The following is a 15,830-nucleotide window of genomic DNA, read 5'->3' on the forward strand; positions in this document are numbered from 1 at the left end:
TGCCTTAAAAAGACGCGGCTTGCACAAGATTTTCAGGAAGAGAATTGCAAAGACAAACGGGCATTTATGATAAAGAAAAGACTGATTCAATTTGAAATGGGAAACGCATGATTTTTAAACAATGACCCTTTGATATACATTCCCACACAGGAAAAACACACCATCTCCACATCCACCCACGCAAGTACCTTCAGGACCTTAGAAATGATAATGAAGTCGTCTCTTGGGCTTCTAACCTCCAGCGGATATATGTCCCACCTGTTAACCCATTACTTATAATTCAAATAAGTATGAGGCTGGTGAAGCTTACCTGAAGCTTCCAAAGCATTCGCATACTTCGTTAAGTACGGTGAATAATGTTATACATAGTGCTGAAACGGTGGTCTCACTTAAATACTGCACAGTTGAAGCATAAAGCTCCCTACTTTTGTATTCAGTTCCCCTGTCGATAAATGAATAAATCTCTCAGCTTTCCAAATTACTTGCTGCAACTGCATATTCAAATTTTGTTCTGATTCATGCACTGGCACATCAGAACCCCCTGCAGTTCAGCGTTCTGAGATCCCTTACCAATTAGGTAATGTGCATCACTTTATTCATCCTATCACAATGGACATTTTCATATTTCCCCACATTATAATACATTGAAATATCGTTGCGCACTCATGCAACTCGTCTATATTTTTCTGGTCACTACTTTTCATTTGCTCTTTTCTATTGCTCTTTGAATCAGCACAAAATTTGGAAACCATCTCTTTAACTCTTCATCCAAGTCATTTATATATATCTAAAGAGCTGCGGTCCTATCAATGACCCTTATGGTACAACAATTCAATCTTGCCATGATGGAAAATATCAATTTGTGCGAGTGTCTGTTTCCTGTTAGCCATCCAACCAAACTCCTTGTCAATATGTTATCCGTTGTGCCACGAATTGTAATTTCCTACCGTATCCTTTCATGTAGCACCTTATCAGATGTCTTCTGGAAATCGACGTTTGATTGTTCTACCAGGTCCACATTATCCACAACACATGTCACTTCCTCAAATAATGCCAATAAGTTGGTTGAACATGGATTTCCTTCGCAAAACACTGATATTTTCTGCCTGATAACATTGGACTTAGCTAAGTGACATGATAGAACTTCTGTCGCAATACTTCTTAATATTTTCCATAGGACAGAAGATAAGCCAACGAGCCTGTAATTTTGTGTTTTCTGTTTCCACCCACTTTCAATAAAGGATGCTGCATTTGCCATCTTCCAAGTTAACGTGGTCTTTCTCGAATCTACGGAGGTTTGGAAAATTAATGCCAATAAATCACGAACCACTTATATCAGGACCTGAAAACGAAGTCCAGCGGAACCAGTTCTATTGTCAGCCGGAAGCTCCAACAATTTACTCAGTGTCACTTCTCTGGTGACTGGTATTTTAGTCAGTCCACTCTTCTCTCATTTCCGGGTTTGCCGCTGTTTCACTGGTGTGACGTGATTCATCTATTATAAAGATTGATCCAACCTACCTGTTCAGTTAATCTGCTATTTCATTGATTGCCTTAATCAATTCGACAGACTCGCTTTCTCTAAGACTATAGAAAACCGGAATAACTCTTCTTTTCGAAGTGTTTATACAATTCTAACTCTTGTTTTCAGTGGTTCTGGCTAGATTCCGCTCTTGGTCTAATTTGTACGTGCTTTTAAATATTTTCCACATCCTCTGCTCTCCCGTATCTTCTGTCCATTTATCTGAACCGCCATTTGCATTTGCACGATCATTTTTTTTTCATCTTTACCTTTGATATCATCTTGAAGCTTTCCAGTTACCCATGCATTGTCATTCTGCATCTTGGACTGCTTCTTAGTCGTTTGGATGTATCTATTCTGTGTATTGTGGATTATCGAATTAAGTGTTTACAATTGCGTTTCCATTGGCCTATCCCTTGCCAAATCTGATAACTAATTTCTCCAGCTCAGCGTTGGTGTTCTCATAACTGCCATCCTTTAAGTTTAAACTGAGGGCCACTCCTGTCTCGTACAAAATGAACGTAACGTTAATTCATATTGGTCGATTCTGGGCCAGGAATGGTCTATTGATATGATGTCTGTAGGCAGATTGCAAACAATCTCTCTCCTCTGCAGCAGCGTCGATTAGAAAATTGTCGTCGTCGTAATCTGCATCCAATCACCACTGACGGTCCAACTGGAAACTACACTGACATCGAATACCAGAAGGATAATATACGGTTTATGAGGAATGTCGTCAATAGACTGAACCATAAGTCCATGAGACATAGGAGCAGAATTAGGCCACTCGGCCCATCGACTCTGCTCCGCCGTTCAATCATCGCTGACATTTTCTCATCCCCATTCTCCTGCCTTCTCCTTATAACCCCGATCCCCTTATTAATCAAGAACACATCTATCTCTGTCTTAAAGACACTCAGTGAATTGGCCTCCACAGCCTTCTGCGGCAAAGAGTTCCACAGATTCACCACCCTCTGGCTGAAGAAATTCCTCCTTATCTCTGTTTTAAACGATCGTCCCTTTAATCGGAGGTGGTGTTCTCCGGTTCTAATTTTCCTGCAAGTGGAAACACGATCTCCATGTACATTCCATCCAGGCCTCGCAGTATCTTGTACGTTTCAATCGGATTTCCTCTCATCCTTCTAAACTCCAACGAGTCCTCAAACGTCCCTCATACGACTAATTCTTCATTCCAGGGATCATTCTTGTGAATCTCCTCAGGGTACTGTTACCTTTGCGATTCCTCAACTCTACCCACAGACATTCTATGCCTTCTGATCCTATATCGCTCCTTGCTATCGATTTAACTTCATTGCTTACTAACAATGCAAACCCGCCCCTTTTACTCATCTGCCTGTCCTTTCTATTGGGACCGCTGTTCAAAAAAGTTAACAGGAATAATCGTGGAAAGTATAAGCCGGTGAGGCTCACGTCGGTAGTAGATCCATTATTGGAGAGAATTCTCAGGGACGTGATTTATACCTATATGGAACCACATGGACTCATAAGCGATAGGCAGCATGGTTTTCTGAAGGGGAGGTCGTGCCTCACTAACTTGATCGAGTTTTATGAGGACGTGACAAAGAAGATTGATGAAGGGAGTGTGTTGGATGGTTTTTATATGGAGTTTAGTGAAGCCTTTTACAGTGTGTCTCATGGCAGACTGATACAAAATGTAAAATTACACGGAATTAGAGGTGAGGTGGTAAGTAGGATATATAATTAGCACGGTCACAGAAGGCAAAGGGATTCAGTGGAAGGTTAATTTTCTGAATGGAAGTTTGTTACTAGTGGTGTTGCACAGGGATCTGTGCTGGGGCCTCTGTTATTTGTAGAACATATAAACGACTTGGAGGAAAATGTAGCTGCTCTGATTTGTAAGTTCGCGAATGATGCGAAGGCCAGTGGAGTGGAAGATCGTGTTGAGCATTGTCAGAGGGTACAATACGACATCGATGGGTTGGAGAATTGCCAGAGAAATGGCAAATGGAGTTTATTCCGGTCAAATGTGAAGGAATGCATGTTGGTATGTCGAACGAGGAGGAATATACCACAAATGGCTAATTCCTTAGGAATATAGACAGTCAGAGAGAGCTGAATATGCAGGATGTGGAGATGTCGGCGTTGGACTGGGGTGAGCACAGTAAGAAGTCTTACAACACCAGGTTAACGTCCAACAGGGTTGTTTCAAACACCACCTTTCGGAGCACTGCTCCTTCTTCAGGTGAATGAAGAGGTATGTTCCAGAAACATATATATGGACAAATGCAAAGATGCCAGACTATGCTTAGAATGCGAGCATTTGCAGGTAATTAAGTCTTGACAGATCCAGAGATAGGGGAAACCCCAGGTTAAAGAGGTATGAATTGTCTCAAGCCAGGACAGTTGGTAGGATTCCGCAAGCCCAGGCCTGATGGTGGGGGATGAATGCAATGCGACATGAATCCCAGGTCCTGGTTGAGGCCGCAATCATGTGTGCGGAACTTGGCTATACATTTCTGCTCGGCGTTTCTGCGGTGTCTCCTTACTCGGCGTTTCTGCGTCCGTGTGCTCACCCTAACTTGATGATGTTCCTGAGCAAGAGACCCTAGCTGTTCAAGTGAAGTCAAGCATCCGGCAGAGGGCAGTAGAGCGGAGCTGCTGTTTGGCTGTTGCGGGGCAAATTTGCATACGTCCGTGTGCTCACACTAACTTGAAGGTGGTATGTGGAGGAGCTGTTGTCAAGTGACACGTAAACCCGAAACACTTCTTCAGTGTTTCCCTCCCTACCCCGTCCATTATCAAAAAATCAACAACCGTTGTAAAGATCAAGGGGAAGGCTCGAGGGCAGGTAGAAGTAGAAAGAAGTTGAAGCGTGACGTCAAAGCCTGCAGGTAAGTGATTGGCTGGTGACTGGTAAGTAGTTTTTCATTTATTTTCCCTCTGGTGTTATCGTGCGGGGCGCAGAGCTTGCTCAGTGAGTGCTTGCTGAGAAGTGGAGTGAATAACAGGTAAGCTCTTTCTTTCTTTTTCTCTTTTTTTTATCTAGAGGGGATGGCAGCGAAGGTAGTGCAATGTTCCTCCTGCAGAATGTTTGAGGTGTGGGACGCCGTCAGTGTCCCTGCTGAATTCATCTGTGGGAAGTGCACCCATCTCCAGCTCCTCAGAAACTGCGTTAGGGAACTGGAGTGTTCCCTAGGTAAGCATTGCGCAGGTCAAGGAGACACAGCCTGAGTGAGTAAGACACAGACAGAGTGAGAATTTGGTAATTTGGTGCAGTGAGGTAATTCGGTGAAGAGTGGGAGAAGGTGCTTTTTCCCGACTGTTTTGTTCTCTCTCTTTCTCTGGGCCTGATTTCGGGAGCCGTTCGGAGGAGGAGGAGCAGTCCCTGTGAGTATAAAAACCTAACGGTAACTTCGTTTTCCAGTCCCCCCCCCCCCCCCCCCAAGTGACGTCAGAGGGAAGCTGTTATCTGATTGGTTGATAGCAAATCTGCCGCAAATTTTTAAAAAAACACAGCTAAACTCGTAAACTTAAATTAAACTAATTAATTAATTAGTGGTGGCTGGTCAAGTGATGTGCTTGAGCTGCTTGACGTGGGAGCTGGCAGATCCCATTGCGAGCTGCAGCGACCACATATGCAGTAAGAGTTGGCTGCTCGAAGAGCTCCGGCTCAGTGTTGATGAGCTGGAGTCTGAGCTTCAAACACTGAGGCACATCCGGGAGGGGGAGACTTACCTGGACACTATGTTTCAGGAGGCAGTCACACCTGTCATAGTAAGTAGGTTAAATCCTGCCAGTGGCCAGGGACAGCAGGGTGTGACTGCAAGTCAGGCAGGTAAAGGGAACCAGCAGTCAGGAACTCAGGAGCCTCAGCCCTTGACCCTGTCCAACAGGTATGAGGCACTTGCTCCCTGTGTGGATGACGAACAGGGCTGCAGGAAGGATGAGTCAGCTGACAAAGGCACCTTGGTTCAGCAGGCCATTCAAGTGGAGGGAGTAAATATGCAAGTTGTAGTTGCAGGGGACTCTATTATCAGGGGGATAGATAGTATCCTTTGTGAGCAGGATAAAGAGTCCCGTATAGTATGTTGCCTGCACGGTGCTAGGGTGCGGGACAACTCTGACAGGCTTGAAAGGATGCTGAAGAGGGAGGGGGAGGATCCAGTTGTTGTGGTCCATGTCGGTACCAACAACATAGGCAAGTCTGAAAAGAGGACCTGTTTAGAGATTATAAAGAGATAGGATTCAGATTAAAAAATAGGTCCTCAAGGGTGATAATCTCCGGATTACTGCCCGAGCCACGTGCAAATTGGCATGGGGAGGCAAGAATAAGGGAAGTTAACACGTGGCTGAAAGAGTGGTGTGGGAAAGAGGGGTTCCTTTTCATGGGGCAATGGCATCAGTTCTGGGACAGGGGGGACCTATACCGTTGGGATGGTCTCCACCTGAACCGAGCTGGGACCAGTGTTCTGGCGAAAAGAGTAAATAGGGTGGTCAATAGGACTTTAAACTAGAGATTGGGGCGGAAGGGAAAGTCAGGGAACCAAGAGGTGAAGTAATCAGTGGGAATCGTAGCTGCTTAGGAATACAAAAAAGCACGAAAAGACAAAACTCAGGAGAGGTTACGATAGCCCAATCCCACAAAATATGTCACAGTGTATGGAAAGGCTAAGTAAACCAAGGTCCACCACACTAAGAAAACAAAAAGAGACGGTCAATAGAGAATTAAAGGTGCTATATTTAAATGCGTGCCGTGTACGGAACAAGGTAGATGAGCTTGTGGCCCAGATTGTGACTGGCAGGTATGATGTGGTAGGCATCACAGAGACGTGGTTGCAGGGGGTTCAGGACTGGCATTTAAACATCCAGGGATTCACAACCTATTGAAAACACAGAGAGGTGGGCAGAGGGGGGAGGGTTGCCTTGTTAAGTAGGAATGAAATTAAATCAATAGCACTAAATGACATAGGGTCAGATGATGTGGAGTCTGTGTGGGTAGAGTTGAGGAACAACAAAGGCAAAAAAACCATAATGGGAGTTATGTCCAGGCCTCCTAACAGTGGTCAGGACCGGGGGCACAAAATGCACCACGAAATAGAACGTGCATGTCAGAAAGACAAGGTCTCAGTGATCATGGGGGACTTCAATATGCAGGTGGACTGGGTAAATAATGCTGCCAGTGGACCCAAGGAAAGGGAATTCATTGAATGTTTACAGGAGGGCTTTTTGGAACAGCTTGTGATGGAGCCCACGAGGGAACAGGCCATTCTGGACTTAGTGTTATGTAATGAGCCAGACTTGATTATAGATCTTAAAGTTAGGGAACACTTAGGAGGCAGTGATCATAATATGGTAGAATTCAATCTCCAATTTGAAAGAAAGAAGGTAGAATCAGATGTAACGGTGTTATAGTTAAATAAAGGTAACTACAGGGGCATGAGGGAGGAACTGACGAAAATCGACTGGGTGCAGAGCCTAGTGGGAAAGACAGTAGAACAGCAATGGCAGGAGTTTCTGGGAGTAATTGAGGACACAGTACAGATGTTCATCCCAAATGAAAGAAAGGTTATCAGAGGGGAGATGAGGCAGCCTTTGCTGACAAAGCAAGTTAGGGAATGCATCAAAGCAAAAGAGAAAGCCTATAATGTGGCAAAGAGTAGTGGGAAGTCAGAAGAATGGGAAGTCTACAAAAACAAGCAGAGGATAACAAAGAGAGAGATAAGGAAAGAGAGGATCAAATATGAAGGTCGGCTAGCCAGTAACATTAGAATAGTAAAAGTTTCTTCAAATACATTAAAAACAAACGGGAGGCAAAAGTAGACATTGGGCCGCTCCAAAATGACGCTGGTAATCTAGTGATGGGAGACAAGGAAATAGCGGAGGAACTAAATAAATACTTTGCGTCAGTCTTCACAGTAGAAGACATGAGTAATATCCCAACAATTCAGGAGAGTCAGGGGGCAGAGTTGAATATGGTAGCCATCACAAAGGAGAAAGTGCTAGAGAAACTAAGAGGTCTAAAACTTGATAAATCTCCAGGCCCAGATGGGCTACATCCTAGAGTTCTAAAGCAGATAGCTGAAGAAATAGTGGAGGCATTAGTTATGATATTTCAAATGTCACTGGAGTCAGGGAAAGTCCCAGAGGATTGGAAAATCGCTGTTGTAACCCCCCTGTTCAAGAAGGGAACAAGGAAAAAGATGGAAAATTATAGGCCAATTAGCCTAACCTCGGTTGTTGGCAAGATTCTGGAATCCATTGTTAAGGATGAGATTTCTAAATTCCTGGAAGTGCAGGGTCGGAGTAGGCCAAGTCAGCATGGATTTAGTAAGGGGAGGTCGTGCCTGACAAACCTGTTAAAGTTCTTTGAAGAGATAACAAATAGGTTAGACCAAGGAGAGCCAATGGATGTTATCTATCTTGACTTCCAAAAGGCGTTTGATAAGGTGCCTCACGGGAGACTGCTGAGTAAAATAAGGGCCCATGGTATTCGAGGCAAGGTACTAACATGGATTGACGATTGGCTGTCAGGCAGAAGGCAGAGAGTTGGGATAAAAGGTTCTTTTTCGGAATGGCAACCGGTGACGAGTTGTGTCCCGCAGGGTTCAGTGTTCGGGCCACAGCAGTTCTCTTTATATATTAACGATCTAGATGATGGGACTGGGGGCATTCTGGCTAAGTTTGCCGATGATACAAAGATAGGTGGAGGGGCATGTAGTATGGAGGAGGTGGGGAGATTTAGACAGTTTAGGAGAGTGGTCCAAGCAATGGCTGATGAATTTCAACGTGGGCAAGTGCGAGGTCTTGCACTTTGGAAAAAAGAATAGCTGCATGGACTATTTTCTAAACGGTGATACAATTCATAATGCTGAAGTTCAAAGGGACTTGGGAGTTCTAGTCCAGCATTCTCTAAAGGTTAACTTGCCGGTTGAGTCCGTAATTAAGAAAGCAAATGCAATGTTGTCATTTATCTCAAGAGGCTTGGAATATAAAAGCAGGGATGTACTTCTGAAGCTTTAGAAAGCATTAGTTAGGCCCCATTTAGAATACTGTGAGCAATTTTGGGCCCCACACCTCAGGAAGGACATACTGGAACTGGAGCGGGTCCAGCGGAGATTCACACGGATGATCCCAGGAATGGTAGGCCTAACATACGATGAACGTCTGAGATCCTGGGATTATATTCATTGGAGTTCAGGAGGTTGAGGGGAGATCTAATAGAAACTTACAAGAAAATTAATGGCTTAGATAGGGTGGACGAAGGGAAGTTGTTTCCATTAGCAGGGGAGACTAGGACACGGGGCCGCAGCCTTAGAATAAAAGGGAGTCACTTTAGAACAGAGATGAGGAGACATTTCTTCAGCCAGAGAGTGGTGGATCTGTGGAATTCATTGCCACAGAGAGCGGTGGAGGCTGGGACGTTGAGTGTCTTTAAGACTGAAGTTGATCAATTCTTGATTTCTCGAGGAATTAAGGGCTATGGAGAGAGAGCGGGTAAATGGAGTTGAAATCAGCCATGATTGAATGGTGGAGTGGACTCAATGGGCCGAATGACCTTACTTCCGCTCCTATGTCTTATGGTCCTTTGGTCTTATGGAGCTGGATGAACTTCGGATCATTCGGGAGGCATAGGTGGTCATAGATAAAAGCTTCAGGGATGTAGTTACTCCGAAGAATAAAGATAGGGCTGGGAGGAAGCAGTCAGTACAGGGATCCCCTGTGCCCGTTCCCCTTAGAAACAAGTATACCGCTTTGGATACTGTTGGGGGTGGGGGACTTACTAGGGGTAAGCCATGGGGTACAGGTCTCTGGCACAGAGTCTGTCCCTCTTGCTCAGAAGGAAAGGGGAAAGAGGAGTAGAGCATAAGTCATTGGAGACTCCATAGTTAGGGGGCTAGATAGGAGATTATGTGGGAACGAGAGAGACTCGCGGTTGGTGTGTTGCCTCCCAGGTGCCAGGGTGCGTGATGTCTCGCATCGTGTTTTCGGGATCCTTAAGGGGAGGGGTAGCAGCCCCGAGTCGAGGTCCACATAGGTACCAACGACATAAGTCGGAAAAGGGATAGGGCTGTAAGGCAGGAATTCAGGGAGCTAGGGTGGAAACTTAGATCTAGGACAAACAGTTATTATTTCTGGGTTGTTACCCGTGCCACGTGCGAGCGAGTCGAGGAATAGGAAGAGAGAGGAGTTGAACACGTGGCTACAGGGATGGTGCAGGAGGGAGGGTTTCAGATTTCTGAATAATTGGGGCTCCTTCTGGGATCGGTGGGACCTCTACAAACGGGATGGTCTACACCTGGACCAGAGGGGTACCAATATCCTGGAGGGGAAATTTGCTAATGCTCTTCGGGAGGATTTCCATTAGTTCAGCAGGGGCTTGGGAACCTGAATTGTAGCTCCAGCATAGAGGAGGTTGAGAGTAGTGAGGTCATGAGTAAGGTTTCAAAGTTGCAGGAGTGTACCGGCAGGCAGGAAGGTGGTTTAAAGTGTGTCTTCTTCAATGTCAGGAGCATCCCGAATAAGGTGGGTGAACATAATGGTTGTTGCAGGTGCCGTGATTTAGATATTTCAGTAAGCTCAGGGAAGGTGTTAAAGAGGGGGAGGGCTGGCATTGTTACTCAAGGACAGTATTACGGTGGCAGAAAGGACGTTTGATGAGGACTCGTCTACTGAGGTAGTATGGGCTGAGGTTAGAAACAGGAAAGGAGAGGTCACCCTGTGAGGGGTTTTCTATAGGCCTCCGAAAAGTTCCAGAGATGTAGAGGAAAGGATTGCAAAGATGCTTCTGGATAGGAGCGAAAGCAACAGGGTTGTTGTTATGGGTGACTTTAACTTTCCAAATATTGACTGGAAACGCAAAAGTTCAAGTACATTAGATGGGTCCGTTTATGTCCAAGGATTTCCTGACACAGTATGTAGATAGGCCAACGAGAGGCGAGGCCATATTGAATTTGGTACTGGGTAATGAATCAGGACAGGTGTTAGATTTGGAGGTAGGTGAGCACTTTCGTGACAGTGACGACAATTGGATTACGTTTACTTTAGTGATGGAAAGGGATAGGTATATACCGCAGGGCAAGAGTTATATCTGGGGGAAAGGCAATTATGATGCGATGAGGCAAGACTTAGGATACATCGAATGGAGAGGAAAACTGCAGGGGATGGATACTTAACCTTCTTCTCTCTAAGGAAAACAGCCTCAAGTCCCTCAGCCTTTCCTCATAAGATCTTCCCTCCATACCAGGCAACATTCTGGTAAATCTGCTCTGCACCCTTTCCAGTGCTCCACATCCTTCCTAGAATGCGGCGACCAGAACTGCACGCAATACTCCAAATGCGGCCGCACCAGAGTTTTGTACAGCTGCAACATGACCTCATGGCTCCAAAACTCAATCCTTGTACCAATAAAAGCTAACACACCGTAGGCCTTCTTAACAACCCTATCGACCTGGGTGGCAACTTTCAGGGATCTATGTACATGGAGACCGAGCTCATCCACACTATCAATAATCTTACCATTAGCCCAGTACTCTGCATTCCTGTTACTCCTTCCAAAATAAATCACCTCGAACGTTTCTGCATTAAACTCCATTTGCCACTTCTCAGCCCAGCTCTGCAGCTTATCTATGTCCCTCTATAACCTGAAATATTCTGCCGCACAGTCCACAACTCCACCGACTTTAGTGCCATCCGCAAATGTACTCACCCATCCTTCTACGCCCTCCTCCAGGTTATTTATATAAGTAACAAACAGCAGTGGCCCCAAAACAGATAATTGTGGTACACCACAAGTAACTGGACTTCAGTCTGAATATTTCCCATCAACCACCACCCTCTGTCTTCTTACAGCCAGCCAGGGGCAGCACGGTAGCATTGTGAATAGCACAATTGCTTCACAGCTCCAGGGTCCCAGGTTCGATTCCCGGCTTGAGTCACTGACTGTGCGGAGTCTGCACATCCTCCACGTGTGTGCGTGAGTTAATTCCGGTTGCTCCGGTTTCCTCCCACCACAAAGATGTGCAGGTTAGGCGGATTGGCCATGATAAATTGCCCTTAGTGTTCAAAATTGCCCGTGGTGTTAGGTGGGGTTACTGGCTTATGGAGATAGGGTGGGGGTGTGGGCTTTGGTAGGGTGCTCTTTCCAAGAGCCGGTGTAGACTCGATGGGCCGAGGGGCCTCCTTCTGCACTGTAAATTCTAATTCCTTTTCCATACCACTAAATCACCCTCAATCCAATGCATCCGTATTTTCTGCAAAAGCCTACCTTGGGGAACCTTAATAAAGGCTTTACTGAAATCCATATACACCACATCAACTGCTCGTCCACCTCTTTGGTCAGCTTCTCAAATAACTCAATAAGATCCGTGAGGCACGACCTACCCTTCACAAAACCGTGTTGACTATCCCTAATCAAATTATTCCTTTCTAGATTATTATAAATCCTCTTATAAACCTTTTCAAGATTCTGCCCACAACAGAAGTAAGGCTCACTGGTCTATAGTTACCGGGGTTGTCTCTACTCCCCTTGTGACCAAGAGGACAACATTTGCTTTCCTTCAGTCTTGTGGCACTATTCATTTTGTCAATGACGACATAAAGATCAAAGCCAAAGGCGCTGCAATCTCCTCCGTAGCTTTCCAGAGAGTCCTAGGAGAACTCCCATCCGGCCCAGGGGACTTATTTTTGTCCCACATTCCAGAATTGCTAACATCACCTCCTTATGGACCTCAAACTCGCCTAGTCCAATAGCTTGTACCTCTTCGACAACATTGTCTTTTTCCTGTGTGATTCAGACGAAAAATATTCATGTAGTCTCCTCAGACTCCGAGCACAACTTTCCACTACTTTCCTTGACTGGCTCTACCCTTACCCTATTCATTCTTTTATCCCCGACATATCTATAGAAAATTTAGGGTTTTCCTTGATGCTACCTACCAAGGACTTCTCATGTCCCCTCCTGGCTCTCCTTAGCTCTCTCTTTCGGTCCTTCCTGTCTAACTTGTAACTCTCAAGTGCCCTAACTGAACCTTCACGTCTCATCTTTACATAAGCCTCCTTCTTCCTCTTGACAAGTGATTCAACTACTTTAGTGACCCATGGTTCCCTCGGTCGACCACTTCCTCCCTGCCTGACAGGTACATACTTATCAAGGACGCGCAGTAGCTGTTCTTTGAACAAGCTCCACATTTCCATTGTGTCCATCCCCTGCAGTTACCTTCTTCATCCTATGCATCCCAAGTCTTGCCTAATCGCATCACAATTGCCTTTCCCCCAGCTATAACTCTTGCCCTGGGCATATACCTATTCCTTGCCATCGCTAAAGTAAACGTAACCGAATTGTGGTCACTATCACCAAAGTGCTCACATCCCTCCAAATCTAACAACTGGCCTGGTTCATTACCCAGTACCAAACCCAATGTGGCCTCGCCTCTTGTTGGCCTATCTACATACTGTCAGGAAACCCTCCTGCACAGATTGGACAAAAACTGACACATCAGTCAATAGTTGGAAAATTAAAGTCCCCCATAACAACTACCCTGTTGCTTCTAGAGCAAACGCCTGGAGAGGAAGATTGAGGCGACGACTAACCAAAGGGGCGACGAAGAATCGGACTTAAATTCCGGGCTACCACCCGAAAAATGAATGCGTGGACGTCCTAACACGGGAACTCCAATGGTGCAGAGATGGCATCAAACTAGAAATGATGCCGATGGTGAAGGCGCCAGTAGCGGAGGCACTGGACCCCTTGTACGTGGCGCCGGAAGAACTGGAGCAGCGACTGCCGGCATAAGACTCGATGCTCAGTGAGTTGGAGAAGGCTGCGGACGACCAGAGCGAACGGATTGCATCAGTAGACATGGAGAGGGCAAGGTCGGAGGCGACACAAGGGGCACTGAAGGGCAAGGTTGAAGACCAGGAAACTGGTCGCAACGTCAGACACTCTGCATTGGGAGCCTACGTAAAAGGCACCAAGGGCAGGAAACCCCCGGAGTACATGGCACAGGTGTTGGGCAAGCTTGTTGGTGGAGAACTGTTCCCAAAGCCCCAAGAAACAGACAGGCCCCACTGGTTATTCTGGCCAAAGCCCCAAGTCTGCGGACAGCCGCGGGCCATCATCGCGAAATTGCACCAATGCCAGGTCTGTGAAAGTACCCTGAATTTGGCAATACATACGCGGTCCTGAAAACGGGAGTCACTCGATCAGTATGCACCTGGATATTGAGGCATACCTGTAGTGTAGGGGCGCATCCACAAGTTAAATATGGCTGACCGTGGAGGTGGGGGAGGGGGCCGTAAATTCCCCCAACAGATTGGTCACCTTGAATGTCAGTGGACTTAACGGCCCAGTGAAATTATCCAGAGTCTTTTCAAATCAGAAATATCTGAGAGCCGACATAATCTTCCTCCAGGAGACACAACTGAAAGTAACTGGCCGACACTGGGTAAAACACGCTGGGTGTGACAGACTTACCAGTCGTGCTACGGGACAGGGGCAATGTTGGTGCTCATAATTCTCAAAAGAGAACAGCATTTACAGCGCCGAGGACGGTTATGGACAAAAGGGTTCCTGACGTAATGGTTCGTGGTATCCTGCAACAGTCGACGCTCCGAACTGGAACAGCGCGGAATTCATAAAGAAAACGACGGCAGAAGTCCCGACATAGACTCACACCGACCCATCATGGCGGCTGGCGGGTGGGGAAGGTGGATTTTATCTCCATACAGGACCCACGGACAGACACATCAAACTCAAATCCAGAAAAAGATTAAACATGGCAAAGCAATTGAATGATTTCAATAAAGAGATAGGGTACTCCTCGACTCCGACTGTGGAACGACTGACGGAGTGGAAAAAGCGACAAATGGACTTTAACCTGCTCACCACTGGGAAATCAGTCCAGCAGCTCCGCCAGGAACGGACATGGAGGCAACGCCATCCGCCTGCTGGCTCACCAGCTGAGAAAGCAGACAGTCACGAGGGTAAATGTTCTGTTCAAAGGCCGCAGGCTCGTCGCTGCATCAGAAAAGATCAACAAAAGCTTTGCACCCTTCTACAGAGGACTGTACAGCTCCGAGCCACCGGAGGGTGTCTCGAAGATGAAGCAGTTCCTCGCTGGACTGAATACGTCGGTCACGGGGGAAGATCAGGGACGGGGCCTGGAAGAACCGTCAGAAGCTATCAATTCCAGCAGAGGACAGTAGAGCGGAGCTGCTGATTGGTGTTGCAAGGGAAATTTGCATACCTCCGTCGTGGTCACCCTAATTTGAAGGTAGTTTGTGGAGGAGCTGTTGGCAAGTGAAACTTAAACCCGAAATACTTCTTCAGTGTTACCCTCCCTACTCCATCCTCTAACAAAAAAAGACAACCGTTGTAAAGATCAAGAGGAAGGCGCGAGTTCAGGAAGAAGTTGAACCGTGACGCGACAGCCTGCAGGTAAGGGATTGGCTGATGACTGGTAAGAAGTTTTTCTTTTATATTCCCTCAGGTGTTATCGTGCAGGGCGCAGAGGTTGCTGAGTGAGTGCTTGCTGAGAAGGGGAGTGAATAACAGGTAAGCTATTTCTTTCTTTTTCTTTTTTTTATCTAGTGGGATGGCAGGGGAGGTAGTGCAATGTTCCTCCTGCAGAATGTTTGAGGTGAGGGACGCCGACAGTGTCCCTGCTGATTTCATCTATGGGAAGTGCACCCATCTCCAGCTCCTCAGAAACCGCGTTAGGGAATTGGAGCTGGAGCTGGATGAACTTCGGATCATTCGGGAGGCAGAGGTGGTCATAGATAGAAGCTTCAGGGATGCGGTTACTCCGAAGAATAAAGATAGATGGGTGACGGTGAGAGGGGCTGGGAGGAAGCAGTCAGTACAGGGATTCCCTGTGGTCGTTCCCCTTAGTGACAAGTATATCGCTTTGGATACTGTTTGTGGGGGGGGGGGGGTGGATTACCAGGGGTAAGCCATGGGGTGCAGGTCTCTGCCACCGAGTCTGTCCTTGTTGCTCAGAAGGGAAGGGGGAGATGAGTAGAGCATTAGTCATTGGAGACCCCATAGTTAGGGGGATAGATGGGAGATTCTGGGGCAACGAGAGAGACTCACGGTTGGTGTGTTGCCTCCCAGGTGCCAGGGTGCGTGATGTCTCGGATCGTGTTTTCGGGATCCGTAAGGGGGAGGGGGAGCAGCCCCAAGTCGTTGTCCACATAGGTACCAGCGACATAGGTAGGAAAAGGGATAGGGATGAAAGGCAGGAATTCAGGGAGCTAGGGTGGAAATGTAAATCTAGGACAAACAGAGTTATTATCTCTGGGTTGTTACCCGTGCCACGTGATAGCGAGA

Source organism: Scyliorhinus torazame, chromosome 26, assembly GCF_047496885.1.
Source record: "Scyliorhinus torazame isolate Kashiwa2021f chromosome 26, sScyTor2.1, whole genome shotgun sequence".
Lineage (NCBI taxonomy): Eukaryota > Metazoa > Chordata > Chondrichthyes > Carcharhiniformes > Scyliorhinidae > Scyliorhinus > Scyliorhinus torazame.